The sequence below is a fragment of the Mesoplodon mirus genome, assembly GCF_964341445.2.
Source record: "Mesoplodon mirus genome assembly, chromosome: 2".
In the NCBI taxonomy this organism is placed as follows: Eukaryota; Metazoa; Chordata; class Mammalia; order Artiodactyla; family Ziphiidae; genus Mesoplodon; species Mesoplodon mirus.
The window spans coordinates 92,348,900-92,375,109 of NC_138977.1; the positions used below are offsets into that span (position 1 = coordinate 92,348,900).

At 44.6% G+C, this 26,210-nt stretch overlaps 1 long non-coding RNA gene across 1 annotated transcript; it reads left to right on the forward strand.

Moving 5' to 3' along the window:
* The first annotated feature begins 237 nt into the window (after positions 1-237).
* LOC309792715 lies at positions 238-4,981 on the forward strand. The gene is made up of 3 exons (XR_014291767.1): positions 238-431; positions 820-943; positions 3,503-4,981. It is a non-coding gene; the product is annotated as an uncharacterized lncRNA (long non-coding RNA).
* Positions 4,982-26,210: the final 21,229 nt, after the last annotated feature.

Sequence of the window (26,210 nt, forward strand, 5' to 3'; positions counted from 1 at the left end):
AGCCCTCTGCCTTTTCATCTTGTCTATCTTTCTGTGAATGTGGTTTTTGTTCCACAGGCTGCAGGATTGTAGTTCTTCTTGCTTCTGCTGTCTGCCCTCTGGTGGATGAGGCTATCTAAGAGGTTTGTGCAAGTTTCCTGATGGGAGGGACTGGTGGTGGATAGAGCTGGCTGTTGCTCTGGTGGGCAGAGCTCAGTAAAACTTTAATCCGCTTGTCTGCTGATAGGTGGGGCTGGCTTCCCTCCCTGTTGTTTTTTTGGCCTGAGGCGACCCAACACTGGAGCTTACCCGGGCTCTTTGGTGGAGCTAATGGCCGACTTCAGGAGGCCTCATGCCAAGGGGTACTTCCCAGAACTGCTGCCAGTGTCCTTGTCCTCACAGTGAGACACAGCCACCCCCTGCCTCTGCAGGAGACCCTCCAACACTTGCAGGTAGGTCTGGTTCAGTCTCCTTTGGGGTCACTGCTCCTTCCCCTGGGTCCCGATGCACACACTACTTTGTGTGTGCCCTCCAAGAGTGGAGTCCCTGTTTCCCCCAGTCTTGTCGAAGTCTTGCAATCAAATCCCACTAGCCTTCAAAGTCTGATTCTCTAGGAACTCCCCCTCCCATTGCCGGACCCCCAGGTTGGGAAGCCTGACGTGGGGCTCAGAACCTTCACTCCAGTGGGTGGACTTCTGTGGTATAAGTGTTCTCGAGTTTGTGAGTCACCCACACAGCAGTTATGGGATTTGATTTTATTGTGATTGCGCCCCTCCTACCATCTCATTGTGGCTTCTCCTTTGTCTTTGGATGTGGGGTATCTTTTTTGGTGAGTTCCAGTGTCTTCCTGTGGATGATTGTTCAGCAGTTAATTGTAATTCTGGTGCTCTTGCAAGAGAGAATGAGAGCACGTCCCTCTACTCTGCCATCCTGAACCAAAAACCTCAACATTTCTAAAATTAAGGTATGTACATTGTTTTTTTAGACACAATGCTATTGCACACTTAACAGACTTCAGTATAGTGTAACTATAACTTTTAAATGCACTGGGAAACAATAAATTCCTATGACTCACTTTTTTTGCAAAATTTGCTTTATTTGGGTGGTTTGGAACCAAACCTGCCATAACGCCAAGGTATGCCTGTATTAGAATCTTAAAGTTTGAAGGGATTGAAATGATTGAGCTCATTCTACACATTGGACAGGTGAGACTGAAGACCCAGAAGGTTAATTTGACTTGAAATGTTGCCCTTATATTTTTGTTGATATTGTTTCCATCAAAACTATCTACAAAAATGTGCGTTTAACAACATCATACCATATTTAAGATAATATTAATTACTTTTAAGGTTGTAGAATTTTCTTTTGTTCACTGTTATTTGAAGCAATTGACATAGACTTTGGACATCTATTTTTCTTTTCATGGAAACTTTGATTATCATGATATTCATCGTAATGAGCTTTAACCAGGGACAACATGAAAAGTGAATCTGCCCACTACTGGCTTGTATCAAGGTCCAGCATTAAAAGCGTGGACTCTGTGGCCAGATCGTCTGAATTTGATCATGGCTCTGGCACTTTCTAGCTAGGTAACTACGTGCAAGTTATTTATTCTCTTTCTGGCTCAATTTCCCATGAGATAATGGGACATACTGATAGTATTTACTTCACAAAATTGCTCATAAAGAAAGAAAAGAGTTAATATTTGTAAAGTATTTATAACGGTGAGTTTTAGTGTGTTGTAAGTCCTACCATGGTTTTAATTTTTTAAAAATAAGCTTGCAGTTAACTAAACTCTCAAATCTCTTTCACGTATGTGCCTGCCGACTTGGTCTCCCCCAGTCTAAAATTGTGCAATTGATTTCTTTTTTCCAGCCTAAATGCATGACTTTGCACTTAACCCTGTTGAATTTCTTCCAGTGGCACTGGCTCAGTGGCACTTTATTTCCCTCACTTTCTGCACCCACCCATCCACCCATCCACCCATCCCCGAGTGTAGTGCTGATAACGAGAGAGGTGGAAAAGAGAAGGGAATGCAGTCTCCTGCACACTAAGCATGCAGCCTGCAGTCCTCAAGTTCTGCCTGCAACTTAACTTTGGCACCCAACCAAATTCAAGTGGCTCTAATTACCTTTTTTTTTTTTTTTTTTTTTTTTTGCGGTACGCGGGCCTCTCACTGTTGTGGCCTCTCCCGTTGCGGAGCACAGGCTCCAGACGCGCAGGCTCAGTGGCCATGGCTCACGGGCCCAGCCGCTCCGCGGCATGTGGGATCCTCCTGGACCGGGGCACGAACCCAGGTCCCCTGCATCGGCAGGCGGACGCTCAACAACTGCACCACCAGGGAAGCCCTCTAATTACTTTTAAATTAGGCTTTTAGTTAAAATCTGATGAGCGCATGAACTTAATAGCTGATCTCCAGCCAACATTACTATCAAACTGCCATCGAAATAAGTCCAGGAGGTTGTTATCCAAAGTACCCCAGTAAAATGAAATGAGCAGGACAATGGTTGTGACAATTGCAAAACTGCCATTTCCACAGGTGGAATTAAGTGTCTGTCCTGTAAATGAATAGAGACACAATTCAGGGAAGCAAGCCATCCAAATGTATCACTTGAATCCTGTTTGGCTGTTCTGACGTCGAAGAAGATAAGAATAAGAATCAACTGGGGAAACGAAAGATGCAGAACTACAAAAATAAACTCGTCATCCCTGACATCTGTGTTTATAAACGCATTATGTTAAACAGCAGAGATTTCCCTACGGCTGGCCAATACCAAGATGGTGTCTTGGGTGTTTACCTTTTCCCATAGCCCCAGTCGTAAGGGCTTTTCTCACTATCTCTTTGCTTCCTAGCTTTTGTTTCAGTATCCCTGTAAAGAGTTGGCAGAGAACTAGCTGGGCAATTTCAGAAACATGGTTTATAACCAACCTGCTCCACTCGTTCGCTACAAAAAGTAAGCGTGTGCTAATTGTTCTTTAGTGAAGAAGTATTTGGTCCACACCCACCCCTCCTCACCCAGGTGGAGATTTTCTTTATCAATAACCCCAGAGCAGGTTTGAATCAAAGAGGTGACACACACAAGAGCCAGATGTTTGGAGGGTAAGAAGGGGAGGTAGGTTCACACAATTGTTCTGCCTTCTTGCTTTCCGCTGAGGTTCTTTCCTGTGGGCTGTAGGACACATCAACAAGCTCTGAGCATGTGCGTGGACAGCCCCAGCCCAGCACTGCAGTGGGAAGCTGCTCACAGGCTGCCTTCCTTTTCCGGTGCAGCTGGTGTTTACAGAAGGACATGATTTGAAAGTTGATTTATTTACTCTGTCTTTTTTTTTTTTTTTTTAATGAATGGACATAGATGTCTGTTGAAACAATTAATAAACTCTAGTGATATGATTAAAATTTAACAGAAAAACATCCTTGGCTGTCAGGTGGAAATCTAAGGACTGACTTTTGGAAAGTTCATAATGTAACTCAGAGTGAGATCAGAAGATATATATATATATATTTTTTGGCTCTATTTTTAAGAAAACAGCTGATCACTTTCATTTGTGGAAGCCAACGGGCTCTGGTTCCTGCCCCTTCATTTTGTCCTGGTTGTCTGTGGAGATTCAGAGGATGTTGATACAGCACCTCAACTATGGAGGGGAAGAGAACGTGCCAGAAGGTCCTCCTCCTCTTGTGCCAACTCCTCCTCCCAAGTCTCTTCAACAGTCAAGGCATCTGGGAGTTCCCTGGTGGTCCAGTGGTTAAGACTTTGCCTTCCAATGCAGGGGGTGCGGGTTTGATCCCTGGTTGGGGAGCTAAGATCCCACATGCCTTGCGGCCAAAAAATCAAAACATAAAACAGAAGCAATATTGTAACAAATTCAATAAAGACTGAAAAAAAAAAAAAAAAAGTCAAGGCATCTGAGTCCTAAGACATTGCAGTCTGATTGCAGTGAAACAAGGGGCTAGGCCAGAGGAGGTGCACTTTCTTCCTTTAAAAAATTTATTCTTGGGCCTCCCTGGTGGCGCAGTGGTTGAGAGTCCGCCTGCCGATGCAGGGGATACGGGTTCGTGCCCCGGTCTGGGAGGATCCCATATGCCGCGGAGCGGCTGGGCCCGTGAGCCATGGCCGCTGAGCCTGTGCGTCCGGAGCCTGTGCTCCGCAACGGGAGAGGCCACAACAGTGAGAGGCCCGCGTACAGCAAAAAATAAAAAAATAAAAAAAATAAAAAATTTATTCTTTATTCTGAGTGATAATAGGAACACACACACCAATAGATAAAGTTTTATAGAGTATTCAGTGAAAAATAATTCTCTCTTGCACCCCTGCCCCCCAGCAGCCACCAGTTCCCTTACCAAAGATAATCTTTATTGACAGTTTCTAGAGTATTCTGCTGGAGACATCTTATGTAGTTGCAAACATTCATATATGTATATGCGTCTTAAATACACAAATAATAATGCACAACACACATTGTTCTACACCTTGTTTTTTTCACTTAACAATACATCAAAGGTTTCACTTTGTTTGTTTGTTTTCCGAAAGTGCTATCAGGGAGAAAAGTCATTCTTCATTTCAATGATCTGATTCTGGTTCTGACTCATTGTACTAATAACAAAGATGCCAAGTTCAACTCTACCTCAGCCTCAGGTCAACTTGGTCTGGAGAAATAAGAATCATATTTAAAACCCTAAATCTTTAAACAACAGGAAGTCTGGGGTGGGTAGAAGAGAGAGGGAAGGATGGATTCTGTTTAAAAAAATGCTCTGTGGGACTGACAGTTAAGCAGAGGGACACTTTGAACGCAGTCTTGCAAAATGAAAATCCATTGGTTCCTTTCCCTGTTTTCGTAAGTAGGACTCAAACTTACTGGCCATAATTGTTTCATTTTTGCTAGTTAAAGATCTCTAGGAGCACGATATTGTCAGTATTCTGGATGCAATACAGTTGACCCTTGAACCATGTGGGGTTAGGGACACAACACCCCACACAGTCAAAAATCCACGTGCAGATGTTGACTCCCTGAAAATAACTAGTAATAGCCTACTGTTGACAGGAGGCCTTACTGATAATATAAACAGTCGATTAATGCATATTTTGTGTGTTATATATATTATATACTGTATTCTTACAATAAAGTAAGTTACAGAAAAGAAAATGTTATTAAGGAAATTCTAAGGAAGAGAAAATACAATTATAGTACTGTTTTATTGATACTGTATGTTTATGTCAAGATGAATTGTCTGTCAGTATCTACATGTTTATTGTCTTATATGACACAAACCACCATAGATGTTTTATATGTGTATATATATATATAACACTAGACATGAAAAATGAAGAGAAGGTGAAAAAGAAATTCAGATTTCTTTATAGGTATGATGATTCATGCATTGATAACAAAGAAGCAGCAAGAGGATCGCTTTATGGTCACCTAGTGTAATTGATACAATAGCATCTCGGTCGCCTAGCTTATACGCTAATGAATTAACCTTTACAAAATTGTTACGGCATACAGGAGTACAGTCACATTCATAATACAGTGTTGGAAACATTGTTACATTTTTTGAAAAAACCACGTACCTATGATGATAGGCTGATATGCAGTTTCTCCAATTACGAGAGAGGTATACTGTACAGTAATGGAATTCTTTGAAAGCAAAGCTATAAAACAGTAAGAAAACTAACACCTTAATTTTATACTAAATGTTACTCACCTTATACCTATGTAAGGTTAGACTAGTATCTACATATATTTTATGCATTCATGACATACTTAACTTTTTCTTAATATTTTCTATATTTTTAGGGTACACGGCTTGTCTGCGAGTCTTTTCAAATTGTCACAAATCTCCAGAATTTTTCTAACATATTAATTGAAGTAAATCCATGTATAAGTGGATCTGCAGAGTCCAAACCAGTGTCATTCCAGGGTCAGCTGTACAAGGGAGGTGGAGGTGGAAAGAGACAAGGCTTTGGGATGGAGAAGACCTGGACATTAATACTGTGGCTATAATACCAGGTGCCAACCCAGGGCCAATAGCATGGCAAAGGCATAACACAAAGAACTCTTTGCATGGGGCAGACATGCAGAGCTGTCTGGTTCATTGCCACCCATGCTAGAAGCAATTTCCTTAGAGCTTTGATTCACAGCTTCCTTTCTGCTTTCCAAGTTATGAACTGGAAAGTTGGAGCTTTGAGAACATCGTGACACTTATTTCCCAGAACTCCCGAAGCTTTTCATGTCTGAACCCAGACCCAGGTGATGGGGCAGCTTCCAGGCAGCTCTAAGCCCCGGAAGCTGGGATCACAGAGAAACATATAGACTTACACAACCTAATTTCTTTCATCCTGACTGACAGGATAAGGACAGAAGGAAGAGGAGAGAAATCTAAAGGAGCTTTACAGGCGCTGACATTCTAAGCTTGTGAAAGATAAGCAGGTAGCGGGGAGTGGGGGGTGGTGGTGCGGCAGCACACCCAGTGTGGGGCCAGAGCCTGAGAGCGGCACCAGGGCTGGGGCGGGGGGTGGGAGACACACGTCTACACAACACAGCCGACGTGAGGGGAAAAGATGTGGAATTCAGTCCTGAATTGCTTATTTGGAAAATTAATTAGTAAGCGGTTAGCGGACCACTGAATGGAATATTAATTTCCCCCAAGGTTATTTGGAACCTAGGCATGGAGGGGAGAGGAGGAAGCGGGGAGAGAGAGACACAGAGAGGCAGGGAGGAGACAGAAAGAAAGGATAAGAACGGAGTGGGGGAGAAGACAGGACCCAAGTGCTTTGTCCCCACCTGCCCCCAAACCCGAGTGGAGCCCAGGGCCTGGCACATTCATGACGAAGTTTCGAGAGTGAGAGAGAAGAGATGAGGAAGCCTCTATGATGCTACTGAAAGCATCGCCCAGAGACTGGACTGGAACAGCTAAAGTTCCCAGCGACTTGTGCGCCGTCTTATTTGGAGAACTACCACAAACTCTTTCTAGCATCAGTCAGCCATCCTTGCCCTACTTCCTTCATCATCTTTCTAGACCTTGTTCTTTCATGCACTTCCCCTCCTGCAGGCAGAAGAAAGGAAGGCATCTCTGGTTCCCTGGCTTAAAGGCGCTCTCTCTTTGGTTTTCCGGTTTCCTCGCTTGTGAGTCTGTTAGACACTTCCTCTGAGGTTTACCTGAAGTCTGACCTGTGAATCTTTGAGATCATCTCTCTCATGGTCTCTCACTGCAGTGACACCACAAGGCCCCCACCCCCACCCCCTTAGCTAGGCCTGGGGAGCAACTGTTCATCTGGAGCTCTTGGCTGCAGGGCTGCCCTCTCCTGCGCTGTGGGGTGGAGACTCCTGAAGAAGGAAGAGCACAGAAGGATGCTCCCTGGGCGAACGCTCCTTGGATACTGACCAGAATCAAAGCTCGGCTTCTTCCCACACTTTAAAATGTGGTCGGTACACTACCAAATGTAAACTAGATAGCTAGTTGGAAGCAGCTGCATAGCACAGGGAGATCAGCTCGGTGCTTTGTGTCCACCTAGAGGGGTGGGATAGGGAGGGTGGGAGGGAGACGCAAGAGGGAGGAGATATGGGGATATATGTATATATAAAGCTGATTAACTTTGTTATACAGCAGAAACTAACACACCATTGTGAAGCAATTATACTCCAATAAAGATGTTAAAAATTTTAATTAATTAAAAAACGAAACATGTGGTTGGGCTCAGGAGGTCTCGCCCCGTTGCCCAGGCTGCTGCTCAGGAATGGCTTCCTCTGCTGGGCAATCCAGTCTCCTCCCTGGACCTTTCCAGATCCATTCAGAACCCAGCTGCCAGTGCGGGGATTCAGCATTCTGGGGATGACATGTTTATTTCGAAACAATCATGAGGCTTGATTTGATGTAGTGAAAGAAATTAGTGCTTGCTGAATACGGCCCAGTTATTACTGCATTAATTCATACAGATCAGCAGCTGACATTGGCTGGAAGGTGGGCATGGGGACATTTCAATAAGTTTGGCTGAAGAGAGCTGCCTCTCCAGGGCTGCCAAACTCCCTCCCCCGCCACAAGGCACAGATGATGACTCGTGTGTGGAATGACTTTCACATCAAGGGTGCATGATGTTATTTTAATGTCAGCTGGAAATGGACGAATTAAAACATGGTTGGGAGATGTCCCAAAAGTCAGTCATCAAACTGACACCCTCAGAGACCTGCTTTCTCCCAAGCCCATCCTTCAATGACTCCTCAAAGATGGAAGAAATTGTAACATGCTACCAAGGAGATGTAGCAAGACACCTTCTTGTGGATCATCAAACTTGGTATGTGGATCTGTACCGTGTGTAAGCAGTTAAGCATGGTCTCAGCTGTAAGTAACAGTAGCTTAAACAAATAAAGGATTATTTGCTTGCTGTTATGGGTTGAATTGTGTCCCCCTCCCCAAAATAATATGCTGAAGCCTTAACTCCTAATACCTCAGAATGTGGCTATATTTGGAGATAGGGCCTTTATAGATGTGATTAAATTAAAAGGAATCCCTCAGGATGGGCTCTTGTGTCAAGTCAGCACCCTCCAGGGAAAGAGAACTTATATATATGTGTGTGTATATATATATGAGAGAGAGAGAGAGATTTATTATAAGGAATTGCCTTGCATGATTATGGAAGCTGGCAAGTCCCAAGATGTGCAAGGTTGAGTCAGCAAGTTGGAGGCCCTGGAGAGAAGATGCTTTAGTTCCAATATGATCTGAGGGCCTGGGAACCAGCAGAGCTGACGGTGTAGCTCCATCCAAAGGCTGACAGGCTTGAGGCTCAGGAAAAGCTGATGTTTCGGTTGGAGTCTGAAGGCAGGAAAAAAACGGAGCCCTAGTTCAAAGAAGGTAGCCAGGCAAGAAGACTTTTCTGTTACTCGGGAGAAGGTCAGCCTTTCTGGGTTCTACGTTCCTTCTTTGCTGATCTATCACCGGTTCCCAAACAGACTCAACTTCATGCTGTACTTACTACCTCAAAGCCCTCCCACCATTCATTCATTCATTCATTCATTCGTGGACAAAAGACTGTTCTAAATGCTTGGCATGCATTATCTTATTTAATCACTGGAGTAGAATGGGGAAAAGAAACAGGAAGTCTCTGCTTTTATATAATCTATTATAGATTAGAGGAGGGAAGATATTCACATTATTACGGTGAAATGTAGTCAGGTTTCTGAGAAGGAAGCTGCTGAGAGGTAGAGGCACCGACAGCAGAGAAATCTAACCTACTCTCTGCTCACCCAAACCCTCCCCGTTCTGCGAGGCCTGAGTCAGCCAGCACTCAGCCACACCCATCAGAATAACTGTGCCTTTGTGTTTTGCTGTACTTAATAATATTAAAGAGCACTTACCTGGTGCTAGGCTTTGAGCTAAATGCTAAGCACATCGTATCATTGAACCTTTACAACAATCCCGTTAAGTGAATTATCCCCCAATTATAGACAAAGAAGCTGAAACTCAGAGACTCATGTGAGCAGACCTTTGCAACAATACCTCCCTCTTCCTGGAGTCCTCGTCCTCTAGATTGTCACCAGACTGCCTCCTTCCTTGGGTCTCAGTTCAAATGTCACCTCCTCCAGGAAGCCTCCCTTGACCAGTCGTTCTTAAAGAGCTAGCGCTCTGAGTCACTTGCACATCACTCTATTTTCTCACAGCCCCCATCACTCTCCGAAATTATATATATATATATATATATATATATATATTTTTTTTTTTTTTTTTTTTGCAGTATGCAGGCCTCTCACTGTTGTGGCCTCTCCCGTTGCGGAGCACAGGCTCCGGACGCGCAGGCTCAGCGGCCATGGCTCACGGGCCCAGCCGCTCCGCGGCATGTGGGATCTTCCCAGACCGGGGCATGAACCCGTGTTCCCTGCATCGGCAGGCGGACTCTCAACCACTGCACCACCAGGGAAGCCCCGAAATTATATTTTTTATTTATGTGTCTCATGCTTAGTGTCTGTCTTCCTCCATTAGAATAAGTTCTATGAGGGTGAGAAAAGTCACCTCCTCTAAGTTGGGCCACTCTAAATCCTTGGCACTTAGAGGGATGTCTGGTACATAGTAGGCCTTCAATTAGTGTTCTTTGGATGAAATCATGAATATACCCAGAGTCATATAACTAGTAAGTGACAGAGTTGAGATTTAAACCTAGATGTGTCTTTCTCCAAAGTCCAGGATTTAATGCCTTTTCTAGACTTCACACTATCCATCTTGCTTTTTTTTTTTTTTCTTATCTTGCTTTAAATTTTGTTATTTACTTTTCTGTCTCTGCTTCATGGTTCTGAGGGCAATGTGACCACATCCTCTCATAGCCCCTATAAGGACACTGCTTTGCTGTCCAGACACTCAGACCATGTTTGCTGAGATGACTAAGTTTCCATGACAACGCCAGAGAAGGAAGAAGGGCTCTGAGGCCCTGTGTGATTTTCCTCCCCTCTCCACCGAGGTTAGCATCACAGACTGAGAAGAGGTCCTCCTCACCCCGACTCAGGCTGGAAGTGTCACTTGCATCCTTGGGAGGCGTCACAGCCCCGGTGCTAAGCCGATGGCTCCCCGTGAGTGTGGCCGCAACTTCCCCCCGAGTGACCCGCAAGCAGGGGCGGAGGCTTCAGCCCAGCCCCCATTTGAGGAGTAAGCACAGGTCAAGTCCTCAAGTTTCTTAGAAGATGCTGGTCCTTCTGGCAGGGAAACTTGCTTGGCCCCTGTTCCCGCGGGCAGGATTCTTCTTAACCAATGAGAGAGGCTGGGCATTTCAGAGGGCAGTCGGTAATCCTCTCACTCGAGGAGTGGACACAGTGCAGCAAAAAGCCTTCCCACCTGAGCCTGCTTCGGCTTTTCCCATTTTCCCCTGAGCTGAAAAAACCAATGGAACCTTAGGAAACTCCTCGTTCCATCCCCTATATCTGTGCCTGTGTAGAGAGAGCTATGAATGAAGCCTTCCTTTGGCGCTTGCAAATCATTCATTCTGTCGTCATCAGAAAACCCAGTGGAGCAAAGAAGGCAAACTCGGCTCATCTCTGTGGCCACGCTGAAGCCAAGGGCCCTCTTGGAGGCACACAGAGAGGGTGCTTTCACCTCCTCCTGGGTGGGACCAGCCACAGCTGCAAAAGCTGCCTCTCCTTCCCTGTGCTCGCCACTCTGCACGGGGATTTGGAAATAGCACTCCACTTTCCTGGACCGATGGAGAAGGCAGCTGCCTAAAGGGTTAGGGCTTGACAGCAGCTAGACAGGACTTCCTCTCTCAAAATAGCTCTGTACTGCCTGAATTTCCTCGGGTAACGTAATCCCCTTGAATCTCACAGAATCGGCCTTTAGGAGAATGTGACTAAAGTGCAAACCCCTTAGGAAGGCCAATAGTCCACTAGAGAGGAGCTGGCAAACTTCTTCTGAAAGGGACCAGATGGTAGACATTTTAGGCTTTGTGGACCACACTGTCTCCATTGCAACTATCAGCCTCTACAGAGGTCGCCCCAAAGCAGCTCCGGACAGTGTGTAAGCGAATGGGCATGGCTGTGTTCCAGGGAACTCTATTTACCACTCCTGTGGCAGGTTGGACTGGGCCCGTGGGCCGTGATCTCTCAGCCCAGCACGAGGCTGTAAGTCAGTGACCTTTCCTTGCCACCTCTCTACCCCCAGTGCCTCTCCCATGACGTGCACAGTGACGAGATGCTGAAATGTTGTTTGTTGACGTACTTATCAGCTAATGACAGTTCAAGAGAGGCTGTTTGAGAGCCAACATTTCCAGAAGGAGCGTCAATAGAGTAGGGAATATTTAGAGGCTGAGAATTGAGGAGGGCAGGACTCTAAATTCAAGTTTGTCAACTTAGCAATTTTAACTAAGCAGATGCATTGGTTATAGTCATAAATCTCCAAATGCCATACATCATGTTCCCCATCTGGGGACCAGCAGAAAGTAAAGACTGAGAGCAATGGAGACAAATAAGAAACCCGGGGCATGGTCACCCTTTCCAGCTTTGGTACTTTTGTTATATCCCTGCCCTCAGGGGTCATCTTGTCATTCCAGAGAGTGAGCCAGAGTCCCACTGTTCTGGCTCAGGTGAACCACTAACACCCTTTGGTAACAGGTTAGCTGTTACACAAAGCTAGGGCCGCAGGCAACGTGCCACTGCCCTTCTTTTCTCCCTCACTGCAGTCACATCGCTGTGGCGATCACAGCATCAAAGATCTGCCTGTGGATCTCTTTCAAGATGGTAGAAGTGATGATGGTGAAGCTGAGCAACGATGTTAGGAGATGATAATTACCATCACCTTCACTTGGCTGTTTTCTGGACCACCCTCTTGGTTTGGTAGAGGGTAGAGCACAAAGGCTTGAGTTGTGTGCAGTCATTGTGATTCCAGACCTTTGGGGACTTTGTGTCAGTCAGGATAGGTAAGGTTCTGTTACAATAACAAACAACCTCAAAATTTTAGTTTCTTCACACAAGCCAAATTTATTTCTTCCTTATGTTACAGGTCCAACACGGTTGTCAGGCAGGCTCTCATTTGTCGTTCAAGGACTCAGATACTCCTGGTTTCACCATGACACATATCTTTTTGGTCATCTCATCAGGGGAAAGGGGCATGACGTATCATGCCCCAACTCTAAAGCCTCTGCTCAGAAGTGTCATATCTGCTCACATTTGATTGACTGAACAAGTCACACGCCACACGGAACTTCTAAGAGAGTGGGTAAGTGCAATCCTACCATGTGCCTGGAAGGATGGCAGAATTGTGAGCTGGCCTAATGACTACCATAGGACCTGAATAAAGGGTTGGGGGCATCAGCTTGCATGAAGAATCAAATATCCTCATGGGCGAGCTATATAGCTAGAAGTTGAGTGCTGATATTGAGGAAAAAATTCTGAAGGCCCTAGAAATTGGAGTTAATCTGAATATTCCACATGTGTAGCAGGTGAGAACAAGACTCATTAAGGAAAGGCAATTGCTGAGAGCCAAGTTGAAGTGGGCTATGGGCTGAAGCAGGTATTAAGGAGAACTCTGGGCTCCACAGCAGGAGAATAGTCACTGCCTTCTTCCAGGAAGAAGCAAGTTTTTTGTTTGTTTGTTTGTTTGTTTGTTTTGCGGTACACGGGCCTCTCACTGTTGTGGCCTCTCCCATTGCGGAGCACAGGCTCCGGACGCGCAGGCTCAGCGACCATGGCTCACGGGCCCAGCCGCTCCACGGCATGTGGGATCTTCCCAGACCGGGGCACGAACCCACATCCCCTGCATCGGCAGGTGGACTCTCAACCACTGTGCCACCAGGGAAGCCCAAGAAGCAGCTTTTTAAAAAGTTTGAGATAAATGCAATGTGGTTATCAATAGATTTGGTATAAAACTAAGGGTTAAGCACAAAGGTAGCTCTGAGAGCGGGTAAGACTATTGACATGGGAAAGAGTTCACATGTTCTGATTCAGAAGACAACAAACACAGTGATGAGGAAGATGCTGGTATGTCTGTCCCATCCTGGTCTACAAGTAAAGCCCTCCAGGAACCAGAGTAGCACCAGTGCCCAAGACAAAACAAACTAGGCATTATATCACGGCTAGTACAGTTGCACAGGTTGGGCACTGTGCATCTTGAGTTGTTGCCAATCACACTGTGATTTATGTGAATGGAACACCAAGGAGTTGTCAATGAGCAACATGAAGAATCCTGAGTCGGGCTTCCCTGGTGGCGCGGTGGTTAAGAATCCGCCTGCCAATGCAGAGGACACGGGTTTGATCCCTGGTCTGGGAAGGTCCCACATGCCGCAGAGCAGCTAAGCCCGTGCGCCATAACTACTGAAGCCCACGCCCCTAGAGCCCGTGCTCCGCAACAGGAGAAGCAACCGCAATGAGAAGCCCACGCACCACAACTGAGTAGTCACCACCCGCCGCTACTAGATAAAGCTTGTGCGCAGCAAAGAAGACCCAATGCAGCCAAAAATAAATAAATTAATTAATTAAACAAACAAAGAATCCTGGGTAGTAGTCCTTTCTCCACTCCCTATTCAAGGCAAGATTTGGACTCTTGCTTTTCCCTTCCCACAGCTTCTGACCCCATCAGTGTGGTTTCCTGTTTCTGGCCTTGCCCCCAACCCTTTGAATCTGACGCAGAGCCAGGTTTTCTGGTTTCACCAGTCGGGGCTTACCAGTGCCTCCCTTACATGTTCCCCAGGAGTGAGGTCACGAAGGGTGAATTGAAGGCCATGCAAGGTATGCCAGCCTAGAGAAGAGAGATAGAGGAAAACTACTGTTTGCAGGCACATGGACATCCCCACAGAACACCCCAAACCAGGGGGGACTAGGATGAGACTGGGATTCCCATGAGTGGAGGAAGCAGGGAATTAGGTATTTGTTCCAGTTATTGTCATCCTCCTGGTCCACTGAGGCTGGCCTGACATGGAAGAACACTCATAACAGACGTATGCTCAGTGCCTACCCACTTCTCAGTATAAAGTAGGTCCTCATTAAATGTTTGTTGAAAAAATAGCACAAATATGTGTATTTAAAGAACAGTTCATCTTCCCTTTTTCCATAGTCATAAGAATGATGAGAATTTGACCACCAGATAAGCCATTGAAATGTGAAAAAGTCAACCAACAAGTGGAGGGAGAGGAGGTGGGTCTTTGTTCTATGGGAAACCAAGGGGCCAGCTAGATTGGACTGATGCTTGGGGACTGTGTCTTCTAGACAAACCCTCCCTTGTGAATTGGTCCTGATAATTTCAGTCCTAAGATGTTCAGTGGTGGAGTGAGTTTCAGCTCTTTAAAGGCTTGTAAAAATACTAGGCAGGGTTAGTGCTGAATCTGGTATTGGCACAAATTTTTGTTTGTTTGCTTGTAACAGAATGCTGAGGATTATTTTATTAACTAGCTTGTAGGTAGCTCTTTTTTTAAAAAACATCTTTATTAGAGTATAATTGCTTTACAATGATGTGTCAGTTTCTGCTTTATAACGAAGTGAATCAGTTATACATATACATATGTCCCCATATCTCTTCCTTCTTGCATCTTCCTCCCTCCCACCCTCCCTATCCCACCCCTCTAGGTGGTCACAAAGCACCGAGCTGATCTCTCTGTGCTATGCGGCTGCTTCCCACTAGCTATCTGTTTTACGTTTGGTAGTGTATATATGTCCATGCCACTCCCTCACTTTGTCCCAGCTTACCCTTCCCCCTCCCTGTATCCTCAAGTCCATTCTCTAGTAGGTCTGTGTCTTTATTCGCGTCTTGCCCCTAGGTTCTTCTGACCAATTTCTTTTTTGTTTTTTTAGATTCCATATATATGTGTTAGCATACGTTATTTGTTTTTCTCTTTCTGACTTACTTCACTCTGTATGACAGACTCTAGGTCCATCCACCTCACTACAAATAACTCAATTTTGTTTCTTTTTATGGCTGAGTAATATTCCATTGTATATATGTGCCACATCTTCTTTATCCATTCGTCTGTCGATGGACACTTAGGTTGCTTCCATGTCCTGACTATTGTAAATAGAGCTGCAATGAACATTTTGGTACATGTCTCTTTTTGAATTATGGTTTTCTCAGGGTATATGCCCAATAGTGGGATTGCTGGGTCATATGGTAGTTCTATTTTTAGTTTTTTAAGGAACGTCCGTATTGTTCTCCATAGTGGCTGTATCAATGTACATTCCCACCAACAGTGCAAGAGTGTTCCCTTTTCTCCACACCCTCTCCAGCATTTATTGTTTGTAGAACTTTTGATGATGGCCATTCTGACTGGTGTAAGATGATATCTCATTGTAGATTTGATTTGCATTTCTCTAATGATTAATGATGTTGAGCATTCTTTCATGTGTTTGTTGGCAATCTGTATATCTTCTTTGGAGAAATGTCTATTTAGGTCTTCTGCCCATTTTTGGATTGGGTTGTTTGTTTTTTGATATTGAGCTGCATGAGTTGCTTGTATGTTTTGGAGATTAATCCTTTGTCAATTGCTTCATTTGCAAATATTTTCTCCCATTCTGAGGGTTGTCTTTTGGTCTTGTTTATGGTTTCCTTTGCTGTGCAAAAGCTTTTAAGTTTCATTAGGTCCCATTTGCTTATTTTTGTTTTTATTTCCATTTCTCTAGGAGGTGGATCAAAAAGGGTCTTGCTGTGATTTATGTCATAGAGTGTTCTGCCTATATTTGCCTCTAAGAGTTTGATGGTGTCTGACCTTACATTTAGGTCTTTAATCGATTTTGAGTTTATTTTTGTGTATGGTGTTAGGGAGTGTTCTAATTTCATTCTTTTACATGCAGCTGTTCAGTTTTCCCAGCACCACTTATTGAAGAGGGTGTCTTTTCTCCACTCTATATTCTTGCCTCCTTTATCAAAGATAAGGTGACCATATGTGCGTGGGTTTATCTCTGGGCTTTCTATCCTGTTCCATTGATCCATATTTCTGTTTTTGTGCCAGTACCATACTGTCTCAATTACTGTAGCTTTGTAGTATACTCTGAAGTCAGGGAGCCTGATCCCTCCAGCTCCGTTTTTCTTTCTCAAGATTGCTTTGGCTATTCGGGGTCTTTTGTGTTTCCATACAAATTGTGAAATTTTTTGTTCTAGTTCTGTGAAAAATGCCTGACACAAAATTTTGAAGGTATTATCACCTTGAAAACTAACATCAACTATAAACAGTGTTGCCATAACAATATTAAACAAATAGAAAATTGCTTAAATCCTTTTGAGGGAAAACAATGCATTTACATACCGCTCCTTAGAGAAAGCATAAATATAAGTGATAATTGAATGTGCGTGGGTGTGGAGTAACCATTTTTCATGAAATCATAATACTCAGGAAAATAAATACTGAGGCTGAAACCAAGTCAACTTCAGGCAAACATTTGCCTCCAAAAGCATGTGTGACCTCCTCTCCGTTGTCCTTCCCCATTTTCTTCCTGACACAGAGACACATGTTGAAATGTAGGCGTGGTGAAAACTCGACTCATCATCAATAAGGCTATTGGCCCATAAAATCTGTCCTCAAATAAACAGAAAACCCTACCTAGAAAAAAAAAAAGAAAATATGGAAGAGGGGAAAGGGCAGGATAGAGCACAGATCTGACTTGATTTTTAGGACATTATCATCCAATGGCTTATTCTCTGCCAAGACGTGTACTGGCCATCACAAAACCTATGCTTCACGAAGATTTCCATCAACAAATTTGCATAATGCCTTACTTACATGCATAGAATTCCATATAGCATTGCTTCTGACCAAGGAACTCAGTTCTCAGGGAAAAAAAATTGTGACATGGGTTCATACCATGGAATTCACTGGTCTCACCATGTATCCCATCACTCAGGAGTAGATGGCCTTATAGAAAGTGCAGTGGCCTGTGGAAGACTCAGCTACAGCCCAGTTTGGGAGAATAACCTGAAGGTCAGAGTTCTAGTTAATAGGATGCCGCATATGCTTTGAATCAGTTACCAATATGTTTCTCCCAAAGCCAGAACATATAGGTCCAGGATCAAGGGTGGAAGTGGGAGTGGCTTTTCTCACTGTGACACCTAATACCTACTCACAGCATGTTTTGCTTTCTGCCCCTGCAACTTTGGGCTCTTCTGATTCAGAGGTCCAATGTCATAATGGAGAAACGCTTCCACCTGGTGACACAAAACTGCTGCACTGGTTTGGAAGTTGACACTCTGCCAATCGGTCATTTGGGTCTCCCCCTCCTGCTGAACTAGCAAGGGCAGAAGGGGGTTTCTGTGTTGGTGGATCCTGATTATATACTAAGAGACCTCAGTTTTCTACAACACAAGACCTTTATCTAGAACCCAAGGGATTCTCCAAGGTACTATGTAGTACATCCACGTTCAGTCGTAAAAGGTAATGAAAAAGATATCATCTACAGCCAGAGCAAGAAGTTACCATTTTTGTATGGAAATTTAAACCTGTTGGGAAAGTGTGTACAGTAGCTGAATAGGCAAGGGAGTGACCTGTGCTCCAAGGCTACCTTTCTATATTCTGCTCAGTGATGTGAGGGCTGTATGGCTCTTTTGACAGTTGGCTCCTGGTTATGTTCTGCCAATAGGGGGCACTAGTGGGATACCAGAGAGCTGGAATTGGGGTAGGGTGAAGACCTGCTGCTCCTACAAACATTGACTCACAGGGACCCTTCACCCTAGCGTTGACGGGGTCCATACAGTTTCAGCGTTGCCTAAAGCAGCCTCATTGCACCCTCTTACAGGTACAAGCATAACCAAGTCTCTTCCCTGGAGCACCTAGGTTTTGTTAATCCCACCTCCTTCTCTTTGTTTCCTCAGCCTCAAGAGTAGTTGCTACTTTCACCGATATGACATTAGTTACTTCGATGGTCCCTTTTTGTTCCTTCAGCCCTCTCACATCTGTGTGATCAATTCTCCATCTTAAATTTCTTCTGTTGAAATTTCAAAAGTGGTTTTTGTTTTCCTGCCCGGACCCTGACTGATACCCAGCCTTAGAGGGAAGCTCAAGATTATGTGACATTTCAGTTATTATCAATTTTTTCAGAAAGATTCATTAGGACACTCAGTTACAAAAAAGAGGCGGGGGGCATTTTAAAGTAAGTTTAATATGGAATTACTATTGTTCAAAGGCCACTATCCAAATAGGAATGGGAGAAATTCCTGTGAATGCCTGCTGGAAAATAAATTCATTTTATTAAAAGGTCTTCCTCTTTGTATTTGGAGGTTAAAGAAATGATAGAATTTATTATTCCACCAAACAATTTCACTTATTTTGGGTAAATTGCACTAAATGTGGTTTAATTACTGTGTCCAGAATAGCATTTCACATCTGTGGCCCCAAAAGCTATTATTGTTATGGACCTGTGGGACAAAGAAATAGAGCCCTCTTGTGGCCAATCTAAATACTACATCCCCCAGCAGTTCAACATTGATTGTACTAACATCTTGATCTTGGAAATTAACATTTCTGATCTTTGAACAGAAAGATATCATACAGATCTTGCCCTGGGTCGCCAAGAAACAGAAAAGAAGCCTACTATCCAGAGAAATAATGCCCGTGCCTCTTGGCACTACACAAACATAACATAAAAACACTTATAAACTTGTAAACAAGGTCATTAATAAATGCCCAATTTTTAAAGTAGTAAGTAGAGGGAGTGAGAATAGGTCTGAGATCAAAAGAGATACTTAGATCCCTCACGTGGCTGGGGTCTTAACATAAACCACAGTAATTTCCTTCTGAATTGGTTCTCCACACAAGAAAGGCCCCCGGGCGTCACAGGGAGGAAAACTCAATAAATGTGGCAAGAGTTTGATGTGCAGGTGGAATGTGATGAAATATGCACATTATTATCTTTTGTGGCAAAGACAAGAGAACCCAGTGAAGAGGAGTGTTAGAGACCTCTCAGGACAAACTGGAGAGAGAGGGGGCATGAAAGCGTGGAGCATTTACGCTTGGCAGTTGGATGGCACTGGGTTCAAATACCATTTTAGCACATTCTAGCTGTGTGACTTAGGGCAAGTTGTCCAACCTCTCTGATTCTCAGCTTCCCATCTGTACAATGGTTATAACAACATCTGCTTCAAGATAATGTATAATGTCATAGTTCAGGGCACATGCTTCAGAGCCAAGCTCCCTGGTTTCAAATCCTGACCCTGCCACTTACTATGTGACCTTAGGCAAGTTATTTAATCTCTCTGTGCCTAAGCCATAAAATGGATTAAAATAGTTCTGACCTTTCAGGGTTGTTCTGAAGATTAAACGATTATATATATATATATATATATATATACACACACAAAACACTTAGAGCAGGCATCTCAGATGAATTTGCCATCATTACTACTGTTTAAAGTGTTTTGGGACTTCCCTGGTGGTCCAGTGGTTGGAACTTCGCCCTCCAATGCAGGGAGTGAGGGTTTGAACCCTGGTCGGGGAGCTAAGATCCCACATGCCTCGCGGCCAAAAAACCAAAACGTGAAACAGAAGCTATACTGTAACAAATTTAATAAAGACTTTTAAAAAAATGGTCCACATTAAAAATAAACCTTAAAAAAAAAGTGTCTTAAGATACCTTCCACGTGGTAAACACACAATAAATGTTAGCTTTATTATTGGCTGTAAATCATCACAGGCAATTTACTTGTTATCTCTTCCCTACATGCTTCTTTTCCTATTAAGTAGAGGCATGTGAAATTGCCATTTTTAAGGTGAAAAATACCTGAATGCAGTAATTTCTTGGTTTGTTGGAATACAGACCAGTGTTTGTCACCATGTCACATTGAGGGTTATTGGCAAGAGTCTAAGATGGAGGAATAAAATAGAGCTTTCTGTCCACATTTATACCACTGAGCCCAGGAGTCCTTTCCCCACCTGTGACGATAAGCCCCTTGAGCAGAATAAGTGAGCTTAGTCCCCCCAGCTCCTGTTCGAGTCCCTGGGAAGGAGGAAGAGGAAGCGATGGTATCTGTACCAATTAGAGCCCGGCCAGGGAAACAGAATCCATCCCAGGTAGTTTTAATAGGGGGAACCTTTATATAGAGAACTAGTTACAAAGGTGTTGGAAAAGTTTAAAAGCCACATAGGAGGGCTTCCCTGGTGGCGCAGTGGTTGAGAGTCTGCCTGCCGATGCAGGGGACACGGGTTCGTGCCCCGGTCCGGGAAGATCCCACATGCCACGGAGCGGCTGGGCCCATGAGCCACGGCCACTGAGCCTGCCAGGGGCAGGGCAGGGCCCCGGCAGGAGAAGAAACGATGCAGGGCTGCCCAGCCACTCCCAGAACTGCCCCTACCCAAAGCAGACAGGAAGGAGGGGGACCTCTCTTCCTTTTGCTCCCTGGTCTCCTGCCCCCCCCCACCCCCCCGCCGCCGGGCTGAACCGAATCATTCTCCTTTGGCAAAGGGGCATGGAGTTTGCAGGGCCTAGCCCCTTGAATACAGAGAAGAGCAGGAAAAAACAGAAACAGATTTGAGAACAGAGAGGCAAATGCCAGTCTGGAGAAGCAGTAGCTGGGAGGAGAAAGAGGGGAAAGAATGGGCGGTGGCAGGGCCCATGACATAAAATCCGGCTGCTGCCGTTTTGTCTCTGGTGCTTCAGCATCTTCTTCATCTAATCAAGGTAGAATCCTGACACTTTGCTACTCTAGCCAGGTAATTCCAAATAAAAACGGTGGGAACCACAGTAATCTGTCTTTGGTGACTTCATAAGATGGAGAGGGGCACAGGCAACCCAGGCAAGAAACTTCGGGTTGACTTCTGACCTCCAGGCAGAGAGGTTAAAAAACCTGCACTGCACATTCTTTGCCTGCACCCTCTTTTCCTGGTGCCAAGTTCAGGGCCACAGAGCTGGACTTCAGGAAGAGACTCCTCATCTTAGAAGTTACCTCCTCCAAAACTATGGAAATAATGGAATGCCACGTGGTAGCCTGGATTGAATGCTGGAACAGAAAGGGGCATTCGTGGAGAAAGTGGGTAAAGTATTCAGGCAATAGGACTGTTAATTTCTTATTTATTTGTTTGTTTGTTTGTTTGTTTATGGCTGTGTTGGGTCCTTGTTGCTGCGCGTGGGCTTTCTTTAGTCGCGGCGAGCGGGGGCTACTCTTCGTTGTGGTGCGCGGGCTTCTCATTGTGGTGGCTTCTCTTGTTGCAGAGCACGGGCTCTAAGCATGTGGGCTTCAGTAGTTCTGGCATGTGGGCTCAGTAGTTGTGGCGCACGGGTTTAGTTGCTCCGCGGCATGTGGGATCTTCCTGGACCAGGGCTCGAACCCGTGTCCCCTGCCTTGGCAGGTGGATTCTTAACCACTGCACCAGCAGGGAAGTCCAGGATTGTTAATTTCTTAGTTTAACCAATGTTAATGTCTTAATTTTGACAAATGTACTCTGGATACGTTAGATGTTAACATGAGAGGGAGCTGGGTGAAGGGTATATGGGAATGTTCTGTACTATTTTCTCTTCTGTAGATCTAAATTTATTTTTTTAAAAACACATTGTTATGACCTCCTCCAGAATGGCTTCTTCCCTTAGCTTCAGCAGGCAGCTCCAGCTAACACAGTGAGGCACCACCAAGGGGAAGCTGACCACCAAGGGGAAGCTGACCCCCTCCCCTAACCCCCATAACAGCAGTAAACACATCCAGGAGAGTGTCGGAAAGCCCATATCTGGGAAAGACTTTCATAGGACTTTTCATTACTGGTAAAAAGCATGAATTCATAATAGTAGCCTATGCACAAAGCATGATTAACTCATGTTGTGACCACAACCATGCTGTTGTTCTCAGGGATTTTTGTTATACCCCCTTCGGCTAAGGCAACGAACTGGGTGGTATTCAAACTTAATGGACAAAGTTCATGCTCTAAACAAGTTCCTAAGACAAGACCAACCATAGTACTGGGTTATTTATAAATGAACTGACCTCATATAGACACTCACTCATCTTTTAAAGTTGCCTTAGATAACTTCTAGAAAAAGCAGAGTATAGCTATACACACACACACACACACACACACACACACACACAACTAGTTTAGGAAGGGGTTTGACTCAACAGCACGGAAGTGCGAATTGACTTTTTTCCATTGTCCTCTATCAAAGTGTCCATTTTCCCACTGGGCAGTGGCTCACTTTAAGCCATCTCAGTCCAATTCTATAACTTTTCATTCACTTTTGGTAATTACAACAGTCTCATTCTGGTTACCAAGACTTCATTCTGTGCATTTGAAATTTTCAATATTGCATTTAATTCAAAGTTGCCTCCCCTACCCATGACTCCTCCTCTGCCTTTCTCCTCTGCCCTCTTTCGCATAGTTACTCCTCTGGCATTGATCTGAGAAGAAAGAGGCAGGAGGTGGGGAAGGTCTCTCTTGAAGACTGGTTATGATAAAGTATATTTACCCCCTTTCTGTAAACTCCTGGCCACTAATGTAGCTTCTAAACTGTAGACTCCTCTGTGGTTACAGATGGAAATGGTAACAGTCCTTAATAAAGAGACACGACTCCATTGACTTCTGATCCACGAATGCTGGTCCTACATCTGCATTCCCCGACAGAATGTGCTTCTATGGTCGTCACTCTGGCAGTTCCTGGCAAGCCTGTGGCCCCCAGTCTCACATACCATCTGCAGCCCTAATCCACAGGCTCAGTACATCTTCGGGGCCCCTCAGGGAGCTGCACCCGTGTAATCCTTGGCCCTTCATCTCTGCCTGGCTATGCCCTGCTCAGATGAGGGAGGTCAGGAAGTGTGGTGTCTGCTCCCCAGGACAGGGAATGTCACCCCTTCTGACAGAACTCATAATTCGGTAAGTAATTTGGGGGTTTGCCTTCTCTGAACTTTGAGGACAGGACCCATTCATTCTCACCCACCCATCCTCCAGGGGAAGGCAGAGGTGAGGAAATGGCCTCTCTTTCTTGTACTCCCCAAAGGAAGTTTGGCCTCGACCTCCAGCTTATATCTCTCCACAGTATGGGACCTAACTCCAGTCACCCCTGGAACTGCAGAGTCTTACACCAAGAATGATCTCTTATTTGAACTTGGCCCTGGAAAACACAGAGGTTTCTCCCCCCAGGAGACCTGTGTGTGGGCTCCAGAGCAGAACAAGATCTCAGTCGGAGCCTCCCACCAGACTCCTGGGCACACATGTGTAAATACGTTCTTACATGAAACAGCTGCCCTGTCCATAAGACTGACCTCTACGGCTCCAAGGACATATTCTTTGAGATGCACTGTGTATGCTATAGATCTCTCCCACTTTGACGTTCCTTTGAAGTTCATGAATTCTTTTTTGCTCTTTTAACACAGTACTGGCAGGGGATTTGGAAGGCAAAAATTAGCAGTGACTGTTTCAAAGCTCCATCCATATAAAATCCAGAGGATGGGGGAGGTGCCTCCCCATGGACCACTCTTTGAGGGAGAGCTGTCCATAACAAAGAACAAAGTACTTGCCCAAACTCATCTCAAACGACAGCTTCACACTGGCTGTCTGTAGTGTCCCAGGAGGACTTCCCTCATGTCTTTATTCAAGGGTCACTTGTATTGCTGATTTCACAATTCACATCTCCCTGCTTCTTTCTTATGTGCTTAGACCGTGTTGAAAGGTCATTGCTGCCCACACTTCTTTCCCTTTGCACTGCTCTTTCGAGAGATGTAACCAGAATAGAGCAAACGGGGGCCAAGAGGTGGAAAGGTTCTCTCTAGTTCCATCTAGACAAAATAAATGTTTACACACTGAATATAATTTGTTTTTAGAAGCATTTGCTGATGCCCAAGTGTAAGATAAGTACTGAGAGATAAAGATGAAGGAGGCGTGGTCCCTGAGTTTCTGGAGCTCAGCAGCTGGCAGGGGAGACAGCTAACTGAGCATGCAGATAAAGTGTGTCCAGGGTCCTTGGGGAAGAATTCACCTGTTTTTCTTGGTGCCAAGGTAAGGCTACAGAAGGAGAGTGTCATTGGAGCTGGGGTCCTGAAGGGTAGGAAGTTGAGGGTGGAGGTGGAGGGAGGCTTCAGCTAAACAAGAAACGGAGAGGCAAGAGCTCATGGTGTGTTTAGTGCCGGTGCTGTCGGGAAGAGCCAGAGCTCAGAGTGCAGATCTTCGGGGGTGACTGCCCTGGTAACCACAGGTCAGTAGATCCTGAAAGATAACCCTGCTGTCTTGTGTCCAGTCCGCAGGAGTGTGATGACTACACTGCAGGATCTGGGAACAGAGTTGCCCACAGCAAGTCTTTGGTGCTACACTTGCGCTAAACACTTACTCATTTACCAGGTGGTCCGCTAAGCATGCTGCATGCAGCAAACCTCACTGAATCCTTACAACTACCCTAGGAGTGGGTATTATGTGTCTATGCCCCATTTTACAGAGGAGAAGACAGGTTTAGCAATGTCAGCAATTCTATCAAAATCGTGTAGCAAATAAGTAACAGAGCCAGGTTTTGAGCTCAGGTGAATAAGACTCCAAATCTCTTCCTAACTGCCTCTCCTTCCTAAGAGGAATTGTGAGGCACAGAGTTCCATTGATGAATCTGTGTGTGCGATTTATCTCAATTTTATAGCCCAAATCATATTTTGGAGACTCCAGGACTGCAACTAATCAGGATCAGGTAATTTTACCCAATATCACACAAGGGATTAATTACCTTAAGCTTAGGTAAGGAGCATCTCTCCTAAGAAGATTAAAGTTTTTAATTTGGGAGAATGACAGGAACTTATCCTGCACCAGCAGGGGGTCTCCAGGAAGGAGACATGGACATCCCTTAAGGGAGAGCTCCTCCTTTGCCAGGCTCCCCCATTTCTATTCCTCTTGTAGTTTGGTACTCTGGTCCCTGCTGCAAACAACCCTTTAAAGAAGGTCAGGGCTGATTAAGACTGTGGTATAAGAGAAAAACAGTTATTTTCCACCTTGTAGAGTTACTAGACAGAGCAGGGAATCTGACTTTGAAAGGCAGATGTATCCTGTCATCAGAGCTTCATTCACCTTTGAATTCAAGATTTTGCCCTCAAATCAGGATTTTGATTATCTTGCCAAGATCTTACCTAGAGCTGTTAGTTTTGTTCAATTCACCTATTTCAAGATAGAATGATTTACTGAGCATAGAAGAAACTGAGAGTTACAAGGAAAAAAAATCAGCCTCACTCTTGAATCTTATTTAGAAAACCTTATTCATTCATTCATTCATTCATTCCATACAACAGATTCAGATGGAGCACCTCCATGTGCTGGGTTCAGGGGGGTATAATACAGACCTTGAGACCTGATGCTTGCCCTTGAGGAACGTGCACCCTTTTGGATGAGAAACAGATGAGTAACCAATCACAGCCCACAGTGACAAGAGCTACAATATGTACACACTGTCTTAAAAAGTAAAAAGATGGGGCAACTACCCAGCAGAGAATGGGGTTGAGGAAAGATCAGAGAAGGCTTCTTGGAAGTGGTGAAATCTGAGTCCTGAAGAATCAATCTTCAGGAGCATTTAATTCATGCTTTAAAGTCCATCCTCCTTAAAACCAATAAAACCAAATCATGTGATCATGCAGTCACCTGGACAATAATAACATATGCAACATTTGTAGCCAACAGTCCAGATTATGGGCAAATTCACTTTCAAAGCAAAGATCAAAAGGAACAATCAATACAGCGGAACACACAACAAAATATGCTCTGATGTTAGTTGATGAGGAAAGCTTAAAATTAGTGCTCTTCTAGTACAGCGGTAATTTCAAAGTTAGACACTAGGTGGTGTTCTTAGCCCAGTTTGCTATCTTTGACATTGCCTGGAAAGAGCGAGCTAGGGAAGGTTCACTC